Source organism: Dermacentor variabilis, unplaced genomic scaffold (genome assembly GCF_050947875.1).
Source record: "Dermacentor variabilis isolate Ectoservices unplaced genomic scaffold, ASM5094787v1 scaffold_13, whole genome shotgun sequence".
In the NCBI taxonomy this organism is placed as follows: domain Eukaryota; kingdom Metazoa; phylum Arthropoda; class Arachnida; order Ixodida; family Ixodidae; genus Dermacentor; species Dermacentor variabilis.
In genome coordinates, this window is record NW_027460291.1 from 8,581,243 (window position 1) to 8,598,926 (window position 17,684).

Below are 17,684 nucleotides of genomic sequence, written 5' to 3' on the forward strand. Positions count from 1 at the left end.
CAGTGACTAGTAATTTTGACCGTGATTATGTCTATGGCATCATCGTCGAGGTTTCGCAAAAGTTTATTTGTGATGCCATCCGGACCCGGGGCAGATCTCCCATTTAAATTAGAAAGTACATGCCTTATCTCAGCTGCAGTGAAGTCACTGTCCAAGTCCGGTTGCGATATTCCGGAGTAAGGTTCGCTTATTTCTTCTTTGTTTTCATATTCATTTTTAAGTGGCAAGTACATGTGTGCGAGGTCGTTTGCGACCTCTTTTGCTGTCCGCCCTATAGCTATCTGTTTATTGACGAGTCTGTTTATGGTGAGGTTTGGCGAGGTCTGGAGAGCTTGTCATTAAGTAGGCTCGTCAATAGATTCCATTTGCCTCCTCTGCGCAATCTACCGTCTGTTTCTGAGCAAGTTTCGTCCCATTGTTGACGTGAAGGTTGAGCCGCATATGTTTTGATATCACGATTAACTTGGGCGATCTTGGCGCTAAGTCTTCTATAGAGTCTGTGACCCTTCCATCTGGTTAGAAGGGAATTTTTCGCTTCGAGCATGTGAGCTAGCTTGGAGTCAATTTTTGGCACTTCGATTTCTGTTGAGACTGCATTAGTAGCTTTCTTTATCGTTGCCTTTAGTTGATCTAAAAGCTCCTCATAAGATTCGTCATCTATGCTAGTTTCCTTACGCAACTTACGAAAGAGATCCCAGTCAACGTACTCATATTTCCTAAGTGGTGGTGGTTGCGTCTGTAAGATGGCTTCAATTATGTAATGATCACTTCCTAAATTCTCCTGCAGATTGTCCCATGAGCCGTCAATTCCCTGAAGGAATGTTAGATCCGGGGTTGTATCTCTGGTAGTGGAGGTACCAGTTCTCGGGGGGAAGTTAGCATCTGTAATAAGAGCAAATTTTAATTCACTTGCCGTGGTTGCTAAATTAGTACCCTTGACGCTCTGATGACCATAGCCCCATTCTTTGTTGGGAGCGTTGAAGTCCCCAGCCACTACGAGTGGGGCTGTATCTGCCTTACTGGAAATGCGGCCCAAGAGGGTCTTAAAATCCCTTTTCCTATCTTGCGGAGAGCTATAAACGTTAGCTATATACACGTTAGGTGCTTTTTTGTTCTTCAGGATGAGTTCGATCATTTGTGCTTCTAGACCAACCTTGTACTTGGGAAGCTCGTGAGTTTCATAGGAGGTACCCTTTCGAACCAAAGTCGCTATTTCCCGACCCCCTGGAATGGTCAAGGTTTCGGAGTTGTAACCCGGTAGAGAGATATCCTCCTTAGCTAGTGTTTCCTGTAAGAGAATAACGTGCGGCTTAACTATTGCCGATCTAATGAGCTGCTGCAGGGGGGCCTTGCGATTTCGGAAACTCGCACAATTCCACTGCCATATTTTAATGTTAATCTTGTCGTTTGAAGCCATTATGATACTATTGGTTGACTACCCGTACCCCTAGAGTCCGCGCTCGGGCTACCGTTTGTGCCTTCGTGGACTGTCGATGCAGCCGCTGCGCTTGCCTTTGCCTTAACTTAGGGCCTTTCTAGTTGACCCACTCGACCATCTAGATTAATGATGAGCTCCATGATTTTCGCCAGAGTCCTGTCTATTGTGGCTAACCTTGAGGCTATTCTGACTTTTTTGTGTTTGGGGGATGCCTCCCTTTCTTCTATCTCCTCTGCGTCAGAGGTTTCTAAATCTTCCTCCTCTGTTTCGCTAATGGGAACAGGGTGGGGGGCTTTACGTTTAGGTTTGCTGGCCAAGGGTTTTGGAGCCGTTATCTCCATCTGACTACGGGGTGTTTCGGACCTTTCTTTAAAGGATTTGAAAGCCTCCCTGAGCACAGGCAGTTCTGGCCTTAATTGCCGATTTTCTGATTCTAATGCCAATATTCGGGGATTTGACTAACGTTCCGGCTGTGCCCTACCATTAGTACTCCTAGACGTTGCCCTTGTCGGTTGTCCTGGTTTCCCAAGGTCACCGTTCTTGACTCGATCGGCCCAGGTTGCTCGTGGGGTCGACTGTGAACGGGACCTCGATCTTGCCCCAGGTCCTCGGCGTTGCGGGTCGACACCAGAAGATTCTCCAGAACTGGGTTGTCCTCTGGATCGAGAACGCCCCCTGGAGCGGGAGCGCCCTCGTGAGCTGGAGCGTCCTCTCATGCGAGAGCGCAAGTTAGCGTCATTTTGTTGCATGATCCCTTTACGCTGGGAATCGCCGCTGTCTTCAATGTCGTCGGCCTCCTGTGTAAAGCGTGCTTACTGTCGTTGGCGCCTTCGACGCCTTTGTCTCACAATATAAGGCATCTGGAATCTTCGGCTGCAATTTCGGTCCCCAGTTGGTTGTGCGCCACCGCAAATAGCGCACTTGGGATCACAATGATGATCTTCAGGTGGGGAAGTGATTCCACAGCCCCCACACTTTCTAACACTTGCCGGATTGGGACACACGTCGAATCTATGTCCGATTTCTCCACAGCCGTAGCACACATCTATCTGTCGTCGGTAGAGATAACAGGGCATGGGTACGTTACCACAAATAACGCGGTTTGGCACTCTTTGTCCTTCAAAACGTACCACCACCGTTGTAGTTTGCTTGATCCGACGTACCGCGACGAGGCCCGGACTTCGGTGATTGACGAAAAGGGTTTTCAGCTCCGCGTCGCTAATGTCCAGGTCGATACCGCGAACAACACCCTTACACGTATCTTCTCCTGCTGCCATGTAGGCCGCCACTTCGAAGGGTCCATCCCTCGTATGGATCTTGCGTACCTTGGCGTATGCTCCCGCGTTTTCTTCCCGCGGAGTCGATACCACCAAATTGTTTTGACAGCCGTTCGGACAGTACGTGTCCTCCGTCGTGTCTTCCGGCGCTAAGGCTGCCGCCATGGCCAGCGCTCTGGAGAGATGTACCAGGCTGAACTTTTTAACGTCGAGGCCGCCACGGGGGCGGACAATTATCTTAATGTGATCCCTCGGTAGCATCGAAATTCTAGAGGCGGTATCGACGCGTTTAAGCACGTTCTGCGAGGTGGCCGTGCGGCGACTACCTTTACCGCCATGGTTGGTATCCTTTATAGCCACGGATTTTCCGCCAGCGGCTAATGCGCGTCTCCTTCGGCGAGTGATGGCTGTTATCCATCCGATATCTTCCTCCGAGGTGTTCTCGATGCCTTCAGCAGCTAAGCCGGAGGCCATGGCTACTTGCCATGCCGTCTTGCGCGTGAGGCCTAGGCCTACAGTGCGAGTTAAGGGCTGGCACCTTTTCTACGTGGCAGGCAGAAAACAGTTTCCAAAGAGGCGAAAAATGCACCCACCAGCAAAAAAAATGGGCATCTACGTGATCCTTGTGATACGACGCGTCGATCGACACCAGGTTCTCAGGGGTGGCACAAAAATTCGGCGCAAAAACATTGATCGAAGTGGGAGCCGATGTTTGCACGACCGCACTAGTCGGCTTCTTCTTCTTCCTCCATGCGTACACCTGTCGCAAAAACATCGGCAAATGAGCAGCATCGTAATCTTTCATCTAAAAAACCTATTTGTTTTTCTGAAAACGCAAGAGAGGGAACGCCTACACATTTATCTCCTACCTTTCTAACGTAGTAAGCCTCTATTATTTCCCTATCCCTCTTACCTTTTCCTTTTACTATGAATTTTGTTTTTCAAATATGGGAGTGCAGTTGGCTGTGCAGTTGGCAGTCGGCGCTTGTCTGTCCTATTTGTTTCCTCGTGTCCTTGTTTTATTCACGCTGTGTCACCTCAGTTCGAGACGCTTACCTGTTTTCTAAGATTATAACAAATGTATTAGCTTTGTTTTGAAGACAAGGGTAAAACTGTTTTGTGCGTTTTATCACAATCTTAATATCCCTGCACTGAAAACTGCACTAACAACGCTACATTTAAAATCATCAGAAGATGGTGCACATTAAGTACTATGGTAACACATTTAGACGACAAGTGCAGGCATTGTATGGATGAAAAGCTCCGGAAAAAGTTACGAAGCTGAATGGGAAACTGTCATGTCTTTCTTTCTGTAACTCTAGAGTGGAAAGAAATAGTGACATTCTGGTTCAGTTCTCTTTCAAGCTAAAAGTAGCATTTTATCTTGGTTTCTGGTTTTCGGTTGCATTGTAAAATCATGTGCTACTGTGTTAAGATGGATATGTGTCCGATTCCACACAGTCTTTGCAGAGCACTAACCCATGTTGGTTTTGTCATGAATAGTAAATTTAAAAAATTTATCTGAGTAGAAAAAAATGCAAGTAATGAGCCGTCTTTAAAAATGTTAACATTTCAGCCCATTGCAAATGCAGGAACAGCCTGGGAAAAACTACTTTAAACTCATTTATCAGCTGAAACGTGAGGTCTTGGTGATTGGTATTGCATATACTGTAATTTACTCTCAAAAGCTAAACATTTAGTTTTAGACTTTGCTACTGAACGTTTATAATTAGCCTACTGTGTCAACATGGTTCAGTTCTTAAGGTTTTATACTGATAGACCTGCTAAATTGTGCTGTCGTTAAGCGCGCAATAATATGTCTATCTATTTGTCATGTACAGGATCTAGCTATCTTTTACACCAAAATCATTCTGATGCATAAAAAACTGTCTTTGCGGGTACACTGAAGTACTCATTTTGCAGCGAAGTGCTTGGAAGGACACACAGTTGTGTGTTAAAAGCAATGGTGGAAGCAGTGCAGAAGAAGGAATGAGTGTTCGGCATAAAAGGTCCATTCACTCTGATCAAGCTGCGAGGCTTTGATCTCGTCTTGGGCCTGCCTCCTGACTACATGCACTGCGTCTTGGAAGGTGTGACCAATCAGGTTACCGAAATGTGGCTGCCAGTTGCAGGTTTCACATGGTATATTGGGAGGCACGCAAAGCTAATTGATTCGAGGCTGCTCTCGATAAAGCCACCAGTCATCTTTTTAAAATCAGGACAACTTTTGTAAGATGGAGCTTTTTGGAAGGCTGCAGAGTGGCGGTCTTGTCTTCTTTTCTACAGCGTTCCATGTGTCTCTGACATATTGCCCCGACCTTATCTGACACATTTCGCACTTTTTGCAAAGGCTGTGTTTCTTTTATTGAAGAATGTTATCCGAGAAGACAAAATTTGTGCTGAGAGGTCCCTCTTAGCATTTGTTCAGCAGATGGCCAAGCTGTACGGGCAGAACACAATGACTTTTAATGTTCATCAATTATTGCCCCTCACAATGGCGACACGAATGTTCGGCCCCTTCTCAGCTACATCAACGTTTCGCTTTGACGACGGAATTCGCATGGCACTGCAGCTTGTCACAGCAGCTAAATGTGTGCCTGCTCAGATTGTTGAACAGTGAACATGCACCAAACCTTCAGAACAGTGTCAGTGCATATGGACCGTTCACCACGTAATTTGTCTGCAAAAAAGAGCTTGAACATAGTTATAAAGGATGTTCTCAGACATGTGTTCTTGGACAGGCACAGCCAGTTGTTTATATGCCAGATATCCTGAAGGGGCGTTTTGTTTCGAGTTTTGACAATGTTCCACAAGTGTCCAAGTATTTGAGAGCCCAGGTAGGCACAATGATTATTCACAGTTCTGAGTATTGTGTGCCTAGCAAAACTTGCTCTTGCTATGTTAATATGTCTGATGGAATGTGCTGCTTAGTTCTTGGAATTTATGCAAAAGTACGCATTATGTACTTTCAATGTCAGCAGCTGTTCACCACACCATGTGAATTTGATGTTCTGCACATATTAGAGAGCCAGCTTCCACCTACTTCTGTGAATAATTTCTTGTATTGTTGTGATGAAGTGTCCTTGCAATATGTCTTTCTTAGTGTATGTAATAAGTCATACTTGTGCGAGTTGCCCAATAGGCTGGAAAATATATTAATAACCACTAGGCCATGCAGCGGCCTAGTTCAGTGGCAAGTCATGCGTGTTCTGTAAATATTCATTTAAGCACGGGGAGTGACTCGTAAATGAAAGCTCGTGCACCTTATCGTTACGATGAGTGAAGTATAGAGAAAGCAGTCAGCACAACCATGTAGCCATCAAGTTCACTGGCAATCGTGCGTGTTCTGTAAATGTGCTGTTCAGCGTAGGGAGCGACTCGTGAACGAAAGCTCATGCACCTTATTGTTACGATGAGTGAAGTGCAGCGAAAGCAGTCAGCACAACCATGTAGCCGCCAAGTTCACTGGCAAGTCATGCGTGGTCTATAAATGTGCTTTTAAATGTAGGGAGTGACTCGTGAACGAAAGCTCGTGCACCTTATTGTTACAATTAGTGTGAAGTACAGAGAAAGCCGTTGGCAGGGCCATGCATTGCTTGATTCTACAGGTAAAACTGATGCTCTAAACACCGCATTGAGTGCTGCAGATTTCTTATGCATCTTGTAGGTCTAACTGTACATGTACAGCATTTGGGAGACTACAAAAATGTGGGATCAAATGGCCCGCGTGCATGTTAGAGCTGCAAAGTGGCACCATGCGGCTGGAATTATGATGAGAGAGTGGCTCAGCATCCAACACCTGTCGACAGTATACATAGTCAGTTGTCGCTCCGCTAACTGAAAGATGGTTGGCACGCGAGCATTTCGTAGTCACATTCGCCAATGGCTATGAGGTCTTTTGCTGAGGTGGTATGAACATTCTGCATTGGCATGTCCTCATTGGTGCATAACGGCTGTCATGACCACTCACTATATTTGACGGAAGTGTAGTGTAAGTGCATACGGGAGTTGTAAGCATGACGCTTTAGCCAACATGGGAATAATTGCTTTTGTGGATTTGTATAACATTGCTGTCGCTTTACACATTATCGTCACTGTGTAATTTATAGAAGTTACTGCGCTATTATAAACATTCTCAAATACATAGGAAAGTTTCCGCCTGCAAGATTTAATGAGAGGACATTGAGCACAGTAGCAGGATATTTAAACTGCTACACCACCGATATGTTCTTCGCAAAGCCCCGTAAGATGCCCTTAGACATTTCTCTTGGGCATGCAAGCATGCTGAGTCGCTTGACGAACTTAGATTTGGCTCTCCATCTCTGGGTCAATTTAGCGACAACAGCATGACTACATATACAGTAGACCTCCCATAATTCCAACTCGAGGCTTCCCAGAATTTTGTTTGAATTATCAGATGCAGGTATGAAAATGTCTTGGAGAAACACATCAGGATATACTCTAATGAAATATCCATTTAATCATATGTTGAATATAAATTGCAAATTTGCGACTGCCTTCTTGCAACAAGCCACTTCAAAAGTAAAAATTTTCTATTCCAACAAGGACAGCTTTTCCGCTTGTGATTTTTACCACTTTGGCAAGTGCAGACAGGCAGTTGGCTTTGTTTTCATATGAACGCAAATATTCAGCTAGAAATGAATGAAGCAGTTGATATTTCCAGTATTGACAAGCAAGAAGTACGCACGAACAGATTTAACTGAATAGTGCAGTTTGAATTAATTGGCTTTTAAATACATTGAAAACGGTAGTGGGCCAAACAAAAATTAGGATTTGTTGGATGGACGGAGCGTACGCAATATCTGTTTGATTTATCATGAGTTTAATCTACTGTCAACAGGCGTCGTATTCCCTGCTGCACTCTCGTCTCTATTCCAGATGCTTCCATTTCGTCACGCTCACGGTCTTACCCCCTTGTTTAAGTCTCATGACGGCAGTGCCCTGCTTCCATAGTTGCATGCAGCAGTAGGTGGGTTAGAGGACCCCTGGATCCACGGAACAAAACTTAAAAGGACATGGCAGTGCAGGCGACCTTGTGGCTAGTGCCTGCTCGTGTCTGTCACAATGGCAACCTAAAAGCAGTGTCGCTTGATGCGGTTATGAAATAATGACTTCATTAGAAACCTTACTGGGCCTGCCACTAGGGTGTGTGTCACGTGCAGTAGGCCAGAAGCAGTAAAGGAAATTCTATTTAGGAAGTTACTGTTCTGAACAACATTCAAATAAAGATTGTATAGGAGGGCGAAGTATAATAAAAGTGCATCAAAGATGTGAACAATGTTTTGTATCCCAGCCACGGCGGCTGCATTTCGTTGGGGGAAAAATACAAAAATGCCCGTAACCCGTGCATTGGGGCATTTTAATGATCCGCCGATGGTCAAAATTAATCCGCAGACCGCCACTACGGCGTGCCTCATAATCAAATTCTGGTTTTGGTACATAAAGCCACAGAATTCCAGAATTACTATTTTTGAGAGTGAATTGTTGATTGAGCTTTGGCACGATGGGCAAGGATTGATGTAGAAGAAAATTTGCTGTTCTGAGATCAGTGTTTAGCTTGTTTCTCTACTCTACACACAAGTATTATAGCAAGCATACATTACCAACCAATGCAGCCTTGATAGTATAACTTGGCCTTCTGGGACATCATGCCTTTTGGACAATGAGAGAAGTCACCCACCTGACAGTAGCATGAAGATTCGTGCTACTCTTGGTTGCATGATTTCTTGCTTTTATAAAATGTTATCCCCCGTTTGCATTTCTGCTGAACTGATTTGCCACTTTTTACTCAAGTATTTAAAAACAATGGTTTTGGAATTGTGATTATCCTTTGTTTATTATCTTTTACGACTTATTGCTGTAAAATAACGTTTCTCAATATTTCTGCAGTAATTAGCGGACTGTGAAGCTGGTTCATGTGCGATTTTGATTATCAGTGATCAGTATCGGAGCAAGATGTTCTGCTATCAACTTCATTGTGACTGTGCTTAGTGTATGCCTGTATGATTCCTACATGTGCATTCGTGGTGGCAGTTTCCGATGCCAAAGTTGCATATATATATATATATATATATATATATATATATATATATATATATATACCATGATAGTCAACGTTTCGGCCACAGTTCACGGAGCTGCCGAGGCCGTCACACCTGTGCGAAGTGCAGTGCCCACGAACATACTTCTGAAACTTGTGAGAACACTCTCCATTGTGTAAACTGTGAAGGGGAGCACGCCACATTCTCGCGGTCGTGCCCATCCTGGAAGAAGGAGAAAGAAATAGTCACGATCGAAGTAAAGGAAAACATAACTTTCAAGGAGGCACACAGGCGGGTATCTTACCTGCCCAAAAACACATTTTCCGAAATGGCGCGTCAGGGGGCAGCGCCACAACGGTCTCCGGCGGCTGTCTGACCCACACCCAGTGAGGCGGCAGTGACGCCATCCGCCCCCCCGGCGGATGCAGCTGGCGCTGCTACGCCAATCCAGCAGACGGGGCCATCTATCTCCGGGCAGGTGACCTCGAAGGCCTCGTCCAACGTGCCGAGGCCTTCACGCCAAAGAAAGCGCTCGCAAGAGCGCGCGTCCAGTGCCTCGCAAGAGGCGATGGACACAACCACCAGGCAGACGGCGCCACCAGCGCCTAAGGAGCGGCGAGGTGCTCTCGACCGCTCCAAAAGAGATAAAACTCCCGTCACGGCGCCTTCAAAGCGCCCGTGAACTAATATGTTTCTTAAACACACAGCACCAAACACATTTACCAATATGGAAACACAAATACTGCAGTGGAATGTACGAGGACTTCTACATAACCTCGACGACATTAGAGAAATAATACACAAACATAATCCGAAGCTGCTGTGTGTTCAAGAGACACACCTGAAACCTACCAATACAAATTTTCTTCGAAACTACACCATCTTCCGCAAAGACCGTGTGGAGGCTAATGCCTCCGGCGGTGTAGCGATAACAGCCGACAAGGCGGTAGCTTGCCGACCCGTCGCCCTTAACACGCCCCTCGAGGCAGTGTCAGTTCGGGCCATTCTATTTCATAAATTACTAATATTGTGTTCCATTTATACACCGCCAATCCAGCGCCTCGAGAAAACAGACTTCTATAACCTTATTGACCAGCTCCCCGAGCCTTACATACTCGTGGGAGATTTTAACGCACATAACACAATGTGGGGAGACTCGCGATGCGACGCGAGAGGTCGACTTATTGAAAATTTCCTTTTAACCACCGGTGCCTGTCTCTTTAATAAGAAAGAACCAACGTATTATAATCCACATCATAACTCGTACTCATCAATAGACCTGGCGATCGGATCCGCTTCTATCTTTCATGATTTAGAGTAGCATGTAATTAAAAACCCATTCGGAAGTGATCACTTCCCAGTAACGCTGAACTCCGTAAAGAAACAGGACTTGCATCCACACTTCCCTCGCTGGAAACTGGCCTCAGCGGACTGGGAAGGTTTTAGGGAATCCGCCCACATATCACGAGATTTTATAGATAATTTTACTATAGATCATGCTGTTTCATACTTCACCGCTTTTATCATTGACGCCGCTGAAAACTGCATTCCTCAAACAAGAGGCACTTCATCCAAAAGACGGGTCCCCTGGTGGAATGACGATTGCAGAGAGGCGAGGAAGAGACAAAACAAAGCTTGGAACAAATTACGTGAATGTCCTACAGCGGAAAATCTTATAGAATTTGAACAGATTAAATCGCAGGGAAGAAGGACACGACGACTGGCAAAGAGGACAAGCTGGCAGAGGTTTCTCTCTGGCATAAATTCATATACTCAAGAATATAAAGTATGGGATGGGCTGAGAAGGCTTAAGGGGCGAGAAATTCATCCGTTGCCCCTAGTAAACGGTGAAGCAAAGCGCTTGGAAGACCAAGCTGACGCCCTTGGCGAACACTTCCAACACGTTTCCAGCTCTAACCATTACTCCAAGGCGTTTCTAAAACACAAACAAGTAGAAGAGCACAAGGGTATCGACCGCAAATGCAGACAGAACGAACCCTTCAACGCGCCTTTTAACATCGCCGAGTTGAGAGCCTCCCTGACTGCATGTCAGAGCTCCGCGCCTGGACCAGACAGGATCATGTACGACATGATTAAACACCTCTGCAGTGATACTCAAATTACTCTGCTAGCACTTTTTAACACAATGTGGGCTGCCGGATACCTACCTACCGCATGGAAAGAAGCGTTGGTTGTTCCGATTCTTAAACAGGGCAAAGACCCCACATTAGTAACAAGTTATCGCCCGATTGCCCTCACAAGCTGTATATGCAAACTTTTTGAAAAAATGATAAACCGTCGACTTTTACATTTCCTTGAATTAAATAAGTATCTTGATCCATATCAGTGTGGTTTTAGAGTAGGACGACCTACAACCGACCATCTAGTGCGCATGGAAGCAAACATTCACGATGCCTTCGTACATAACCAGTCCTTCTTATCCGTGTTTCTCGACATGGAGAAGGCGTACGATACAACTTGGCGCTACGGTATCCTGCGTGACCCATCGACGCTGGGCATCCGCGGCACTATGTTAAATATTATAGAAAGCTACCTGCAAAACCGTACATTACAGGTGAAAATAGGTAATGTGCTGTCGCGAGCATTCATACAGGAAACTGGGGTACCCCAGGGAGGCGTACTGAGCTGCACGCTCTTTGTAGTTAAAATGAACACCCTTCGTAAAACATTACCCACATCTATTTTTTATTCCGTCAACGTTGACGACATACAAGTAGGTTTCAAATCCTGCAGCCTAACAGTCTGTGAGAGGCAGGTACAACAGTGCTTGAACAAAGTCTCCAAGTGGGCAGACGAAAACGGGTTCAAAGTGAACCCCAACAAAAGCTCTTGCGTTCTTTTCACCAGGAAAAAAGGGCTTGCTGCAGATCCCACTGTTGAAATACATGGGCAACGAATACCCGTAAACAAGGAACACAAATTCTTAGGTGTTATACTTGACTCCAGGCTTACATTCGTCCCACACATAAAATATCTGAAAGCAAAATGTCTTAAAACAATGAACTTACTTAAAATCCTATCCCACACAACATGGGGTAGCGACAGAAAATGTTTATTGAATCTGCACAGGAGCCTAGTTCGATCACGACTGTACTATGGTGCCGTGGTTTACCACTCTGCCGCCCCGAGCGCGCTAAAAATGTTAGACCCGGTCCACCACCTGGGTATCCGCCTGGCCACTGGCGCCTTTAGAACAAGCCCTGTCGAAAGCCTATACGTAGAGTCAGATGAGTGGTCACTCCATTTTCAGAGAACATACATCAGCTTCACCTACTTTCTTAAAGTGCGCTCTAATAAGGAACATCCGTGTTTTAGGAGAGTCAACGATTTGACGTGTGAAACACTTTTCCGTAACAGACCCTCCATGAGGCTTCCTTTGTCACTGCGTGTAAGAGAACTTAGTGAAGAAATGGATGTCCCGATACTCGAACATCGCCTAATGGCTCCTGCTAATCTATTACCGCCCTGGGAGTGGCAGGAGATAGAATGTGACACATCTTTTGTAGAGGTCTCGAAGGACGCTCCTGAGCTTGAAATTGCTATGCATTTCCGAGAGCTTCAATCGAAGTACTCCTGCTACGAATTTTACACAGACGCGTCGAATTCCCATGCTGGCGTATCTTACGCTGCTGTTGGTCCCTCTCTTTCTGAATCTGACGTTTTGAACCCCCTAACAAGTATCTTCACTGCAGAAGTCATTGCAGTACTGTCTGCAGTAAAACATATAAAGACACTGAAACTTGACAGAGCAATAATATTTACAGACTCGTTAAGTCTTGTAAAAGCACTCATTTCTTTCCAAAAGCATACAAATCCTGTCTTTAATGAACTCTACACACAGTTATATAACATCTACTCATCACATAGACATGTAGTAATATGCTGGGTTCCTGGCCATAGAGGAATCGAGGGAAATGTGCTTGCTGACGAGATGGCCAAATCAATGGCATCGCAGGGTACTCGTTCTGCTGCAGTCCCTGCCACAGACATGAAGCCTTTCCTCAGAAACAAACTGCGAAGCCACTGGCAACGCTTGTGGGATGCAGAAACGAGTAATAAGCTTCACGTAATTAAGCCTAAGTTAGGTTTCTGGCACTCAGCAACGAAAACACGAAGAACAGACGTCCTGTTCACTAGACTAAGAATAGGACACACGTTCGGCACTCATAACTTTTTCCTGACCGGTAACGAGCCTCCAACCTGTGGTAGATGCGGTGACAGGCTGTCGGTCCTCCACGTCTTCCTGGAGTGCCGGGAAGCCGAAAAAGACAGGAGGAAACATTTTACTTTTGCATACAGCCATCACGTCCCTCTGCATGCGGCCATGTTTCTTGGTGTAGAACCGATGTTTAAGACCAAAGCAATCCTCGCTTACTTGAAAGATATTGTGCTACACATAACAAGCCCAATTACTACGTAGTGCATCCTCTTTCCAGAGGATACATCTACGATAGTGTTCTTTTATAGCACATGCCTCTAGGTCCTTGACTTTCAAGGGCTCTGATGAGGCAGAAGTGCTCCAGACATTTTTAGCATCTCACGTATCTTATATATTGCATCACTCTTTCTCAATGCCTTGTAATGTTTATAGTACACGTCAATAGTCATTCCCATAATTTTATTACTCGTACATTTTATGGAATTTGCATCAACTCTTTTAGGCCCCTTTACAGCTACGACGGATTAAGATCATAAAACCCATCTGTCCACTGCGAACTCATAAACATTAGCATGGCGCTCTTCGGCCACACCTGGCCCTTGTGGCATTAAACATCAAACATCATCATCACCCTGATAGTGGCTGCGGAGTGCATGAATTGATGTTTCTACCAATGCTCTTTCTTACATTATATCTGGTGCCTATTAAAAGGAATACCTTTGTGTGAGAATAAATGATGCAAATGACAAATGTGATGTGCTTGATTTTTCAGCAGTTTTTATTCACGTGCCGTTTTAAACACTACTGCTGTCTAGAGCTTGACAGCGGCGTTATGACAAAAAAGCTTGTAAAATTCGCTGTTTCCAAAATGTATGCATACATATATGCACTATGTTGGGACAATGGAGGAATGAAACTAGGAGATGCCCCAAAGTTTCTGTATGCTTAAGGAAGTGTGTGGTGGAAGCCCCATGACATTTTAGCTTTCCCTGTTTGTGTTTATATAGCAAATAGAAGCGGCAGCTAAGCGAGCCAGCCACACTCTATTACATCTTGGTGCAGTGCAATGTGTGGGGCATCAGCCGTTAGCTCTGAGATGAGAAAAGGCAGGTAGAGAGGAAGAGCTGCTGTTAATGTTGAGGCTGCTGCTCCAAGGATTAGCTGAGACTTGCATCGGAATTTTATCTTTTAAAGCGAATCATTCTTTGCCTCTTCCTTTGGCTTTCCCGCTGCTGCTCCTGCTGTGGCTGTTCCCAAACAAGGGAGGTGGGGGGAAGGTGATGCGAGAAGGCAAGGTAAGCCTTATATGTCATGCATATATGTCAAGCGGACAAATTATCTAAGGCGTACACAAGAAAGCCGCATTCATTAAATCACAACTCAAGCTCTAGGCGACACTATGAAAGCAGTTGACTGTGAAACACTTCTGCGCCTGCCGCGGTAGGTTTGTGGCTATGGCATTCTTCGAGGTCGTGGGTGTTATCCAGGCCGTGGCAATCCCAGTTCACTAAAATTTAGGAGACAATAAAGAATATCACGGTCTCAAAATTATTCGGGAGTTCGCCACTACGGCGTGCCTCATAATCCGATTGTGGTTTTGGCACGTACAGCCCCATAATCCAATTCAAGTTTATTACAGAGGAAAAGAAGCAGTTCCCATACAAGGAAGATGGACGGAAAGTGACGCGAGAAGGCAAGGTAAGCCTTTTACTATGCGACAGCGGTTGCGGGAAAACTGGATAAGCTTAAGTTTAATATACGCCACAGTTCCTTCCTACTACTTCTGAAAGAAAATCACCACGCATATATGTCAAGCGGACAAATTACGCAAGGCTTGCAGAAGCAAGGCCGCATTAATTAAAGCCCAACTCGGGCTCCGGGCAACACTATAAAAGAAGTTGACTGCCAAATGAACACTTCAGTCGCCGCCGCGGTAGCTTTGTGGCTATGGCATTGCTCGAGGTCGTGGATGTGATCCCAACCGTGGCAGTTCCATTTGACTGAAATTTAGGACACGCGAAAGAGTATCACAGCGCCAAAATTAACCAGGAGTTTGCCAATATGGCATGCCTCAATCCGACTGAGGCTTTGGCACGTACATCACCATAATCATTTCCGAGATGATGAAATATGGCTTACAACAACGCCTCAAGCAAACATCTCTCCCAGTATGTTCTGTGTACCAAACAAACAGCAGTGGTGCTTGCAAGGTAACGTTTAACACCAACTCGCTGTTCCCGGGTTATACTAAACGTTGAAGAAATTAAGATTTCGCCATTAACATCACTGCTAATTATCCACAGTCAAAGCAAACAGCACAGAAACCTTCACTTACATAAATTTCGACAGTGCGTGGGATCTGCATAATTTTGAAATGAAGCTTGCTTTGTCCCTTCCTTCGACTTTCCCACGGCTGCTGCTGCTGTAGCTGGTGTTGTCTGGCATACCGCATCGGGGGGCTGGTTCAGAGCGTGTATATACATGGAAGAAGTTTGGCAGAGAAGAAACGAGATGCGAGAAACTTGTTTGCACCGTACCAAATTGAATGTGCACATTGCCGTTTGGAGCTTCCTGGGTGTCGCAACATTAACCTCTTGAGAGGTGTGAGTATCTGCGCCCCCGCTCCCCCCCCTGCAAAACCATTGCGGACAGTACAGCGCTTAGCTTTCTAGTTACATGCAAGGCCCGAGGAAAGCTAGATAGAACTGTGGAGAGGAGGGGGGAAAGAGCGTACAGAATGGGTAGAATTGATGCAGTCACGAAAAGAGTGAATAATAGCCTTGCCACTCTTCACTCGCACTTGCCCTACAAGGGGATGGGCGATAGGGAAAAGGTGACGTGAGAAGGCAAGGAAATGCTACTATTGTAGGCAGTGGTTGCAGGCAAAGAGAGTAAATTATGTTCAAGGTACACTACTGTATGTTTCTGGTATTTCTGAAAAATAAACACCATGCAAATTTGTCAAATGGGCAGCTTACGCAGGTTGTGCAGTAGCGCAGCCCCATTGAAGCGAGCCATAGGGTCAAGGCGACCCTGCGGAAGTGGTCACACGTCAACACTTCAGCTCCCGTCGTGGTAGCTCTGTGGCTACGGCATTGCTTGAGGTCATGGGTTTGATCCCGACTGCGGTAGGTGGATTTCGGCGAGGGCAAAATAAAAACTGCACGTGCCCTTAAATTTCAGGAGACGTTAAAGAACACCATGGTGTAAAAGTTATTCCAGAGTCCCACACTACCGTGCGCCTCATAATTTGCTTGCGGTTTTGGCATGCACAGCCCCACACTTCACATCAATTTTATTACTTCTGCTATGATGTGATGTGCTATGTAAGGCAACGAATGTATTCAATCCTCTCAGAGGTTAAGAAGTATGGTGCAAAACACCATCTCATGTAAACACCTTCCATTGTGTGTTTTGTCTACTACACATACAAACAGCACTGGTACAGGAAACGCAACGTCTAACATCAACTCGCCAGCCTCATGTACTCAATTTTGAAGGAATTAAAGATTCGCCGTCAGCATCACCTCTAATTAACTTCGATCAAAGTAAACTGCTCGGAACGCTTCGCTTACATTGATTCCCAGAGTGTGGGGGATGTGCATAATTTTTCTTCCTCCATGGATAAAGCTGAAAACTAAATTAAAACTGATTTTCCATAATGAACGCTTCGACACTGCTGGGCCTGATTTGAACATTTGTTTTGGTTTTCAGGCATTGCATAGCGATTGAAATCTACACCTAGAAGACAGTTGAATAGGCAATTCTTCAGTTAACTGGTAGCTGAGCAGCTTGAAGAGTGTGCGAATTTAGCAGTAGATCAGCAATAGCACCAGGAGAGTAGGACTCTGAACAGCAATGCAAACAATTTGAGCAGTAATGTTTAATTGATCATTCTTGATTTCTCTAACGCTGGGCAAAATCTGTGCAATTACTTTATAGACAGTTGTTAAACTTTAGCCGTGGTCCAAAAGTTGCCTGGTCTGTTGCTTCCATGTTTGTTAGTAGCTGCAAGGAAAAGAAAGCTGAGAAGAGTATGCTGCTCTAATGTTGAATTTTTTGCTTGTGCAGTATGCAAAGCAGCTGCATATTACAAAGACCTTAACTTGTTAGTAACACTGCTGAGTATTCTTTCTACCACGATGTACGTATAGGCATGCCTTGTGATAAGGCATAGGTCACTGTACAGTATGGAAAACACTGAGGTGAACAGGCAAAGGTGATGAGGCGCTGCACTAATATAAATTTATTTGGTAAAATATACTAGATCCCCACAAGCAAACTATCACGCTGATGGCTAAGAAATCATATTGTAAGAAAGATGGCGAACGTGTGCGCAGTCAGCAGCATCCGGACCACCAAGCGCGCAGCAGAAGCTCGAGCTCGGGGACTGTGCTCGGTGCATCGCAGAACCGGCGGTCGCTACAAACCCCAATAAACCTCCTTTATCAGTGGTGGAGCCGTGCGGGGTAACGTTCCACTCTACCATCCTAGAACTCCGTTCTCGGACGCTACCCTGTGCCATGCCGGACGCCGACCAGCAGACTCTTCCATCGCCACCCGTCCCTTGCGCTGGCACCGCTCGCCAGCGGGAGCCTCCCATCTTCAGCGGAACCGACGACAACGACGTTGAAGAGTGGCTGTCGTCCTACGAACGGGTGAGCGTTCACAACAAATGGAATGACTCGGACAAGCTGGCTCACGTATCATGCTACCTCGCGGCGTGG

General features: G+C 45.5%; 1 pseudogene; it reads left to right on the forward strand.

Annotated features, from left to right (window-relative positions):
- The first annotated feature begins 14,237 nt into the window (after nucleotides 1-14,237).
- LOC142566794 (uncharacterized) overlaps nucleotides 14,238-17,684 on the forward strand; it is a 127,909-nt pseudogene continuing 124,462 nt past the window's right edge.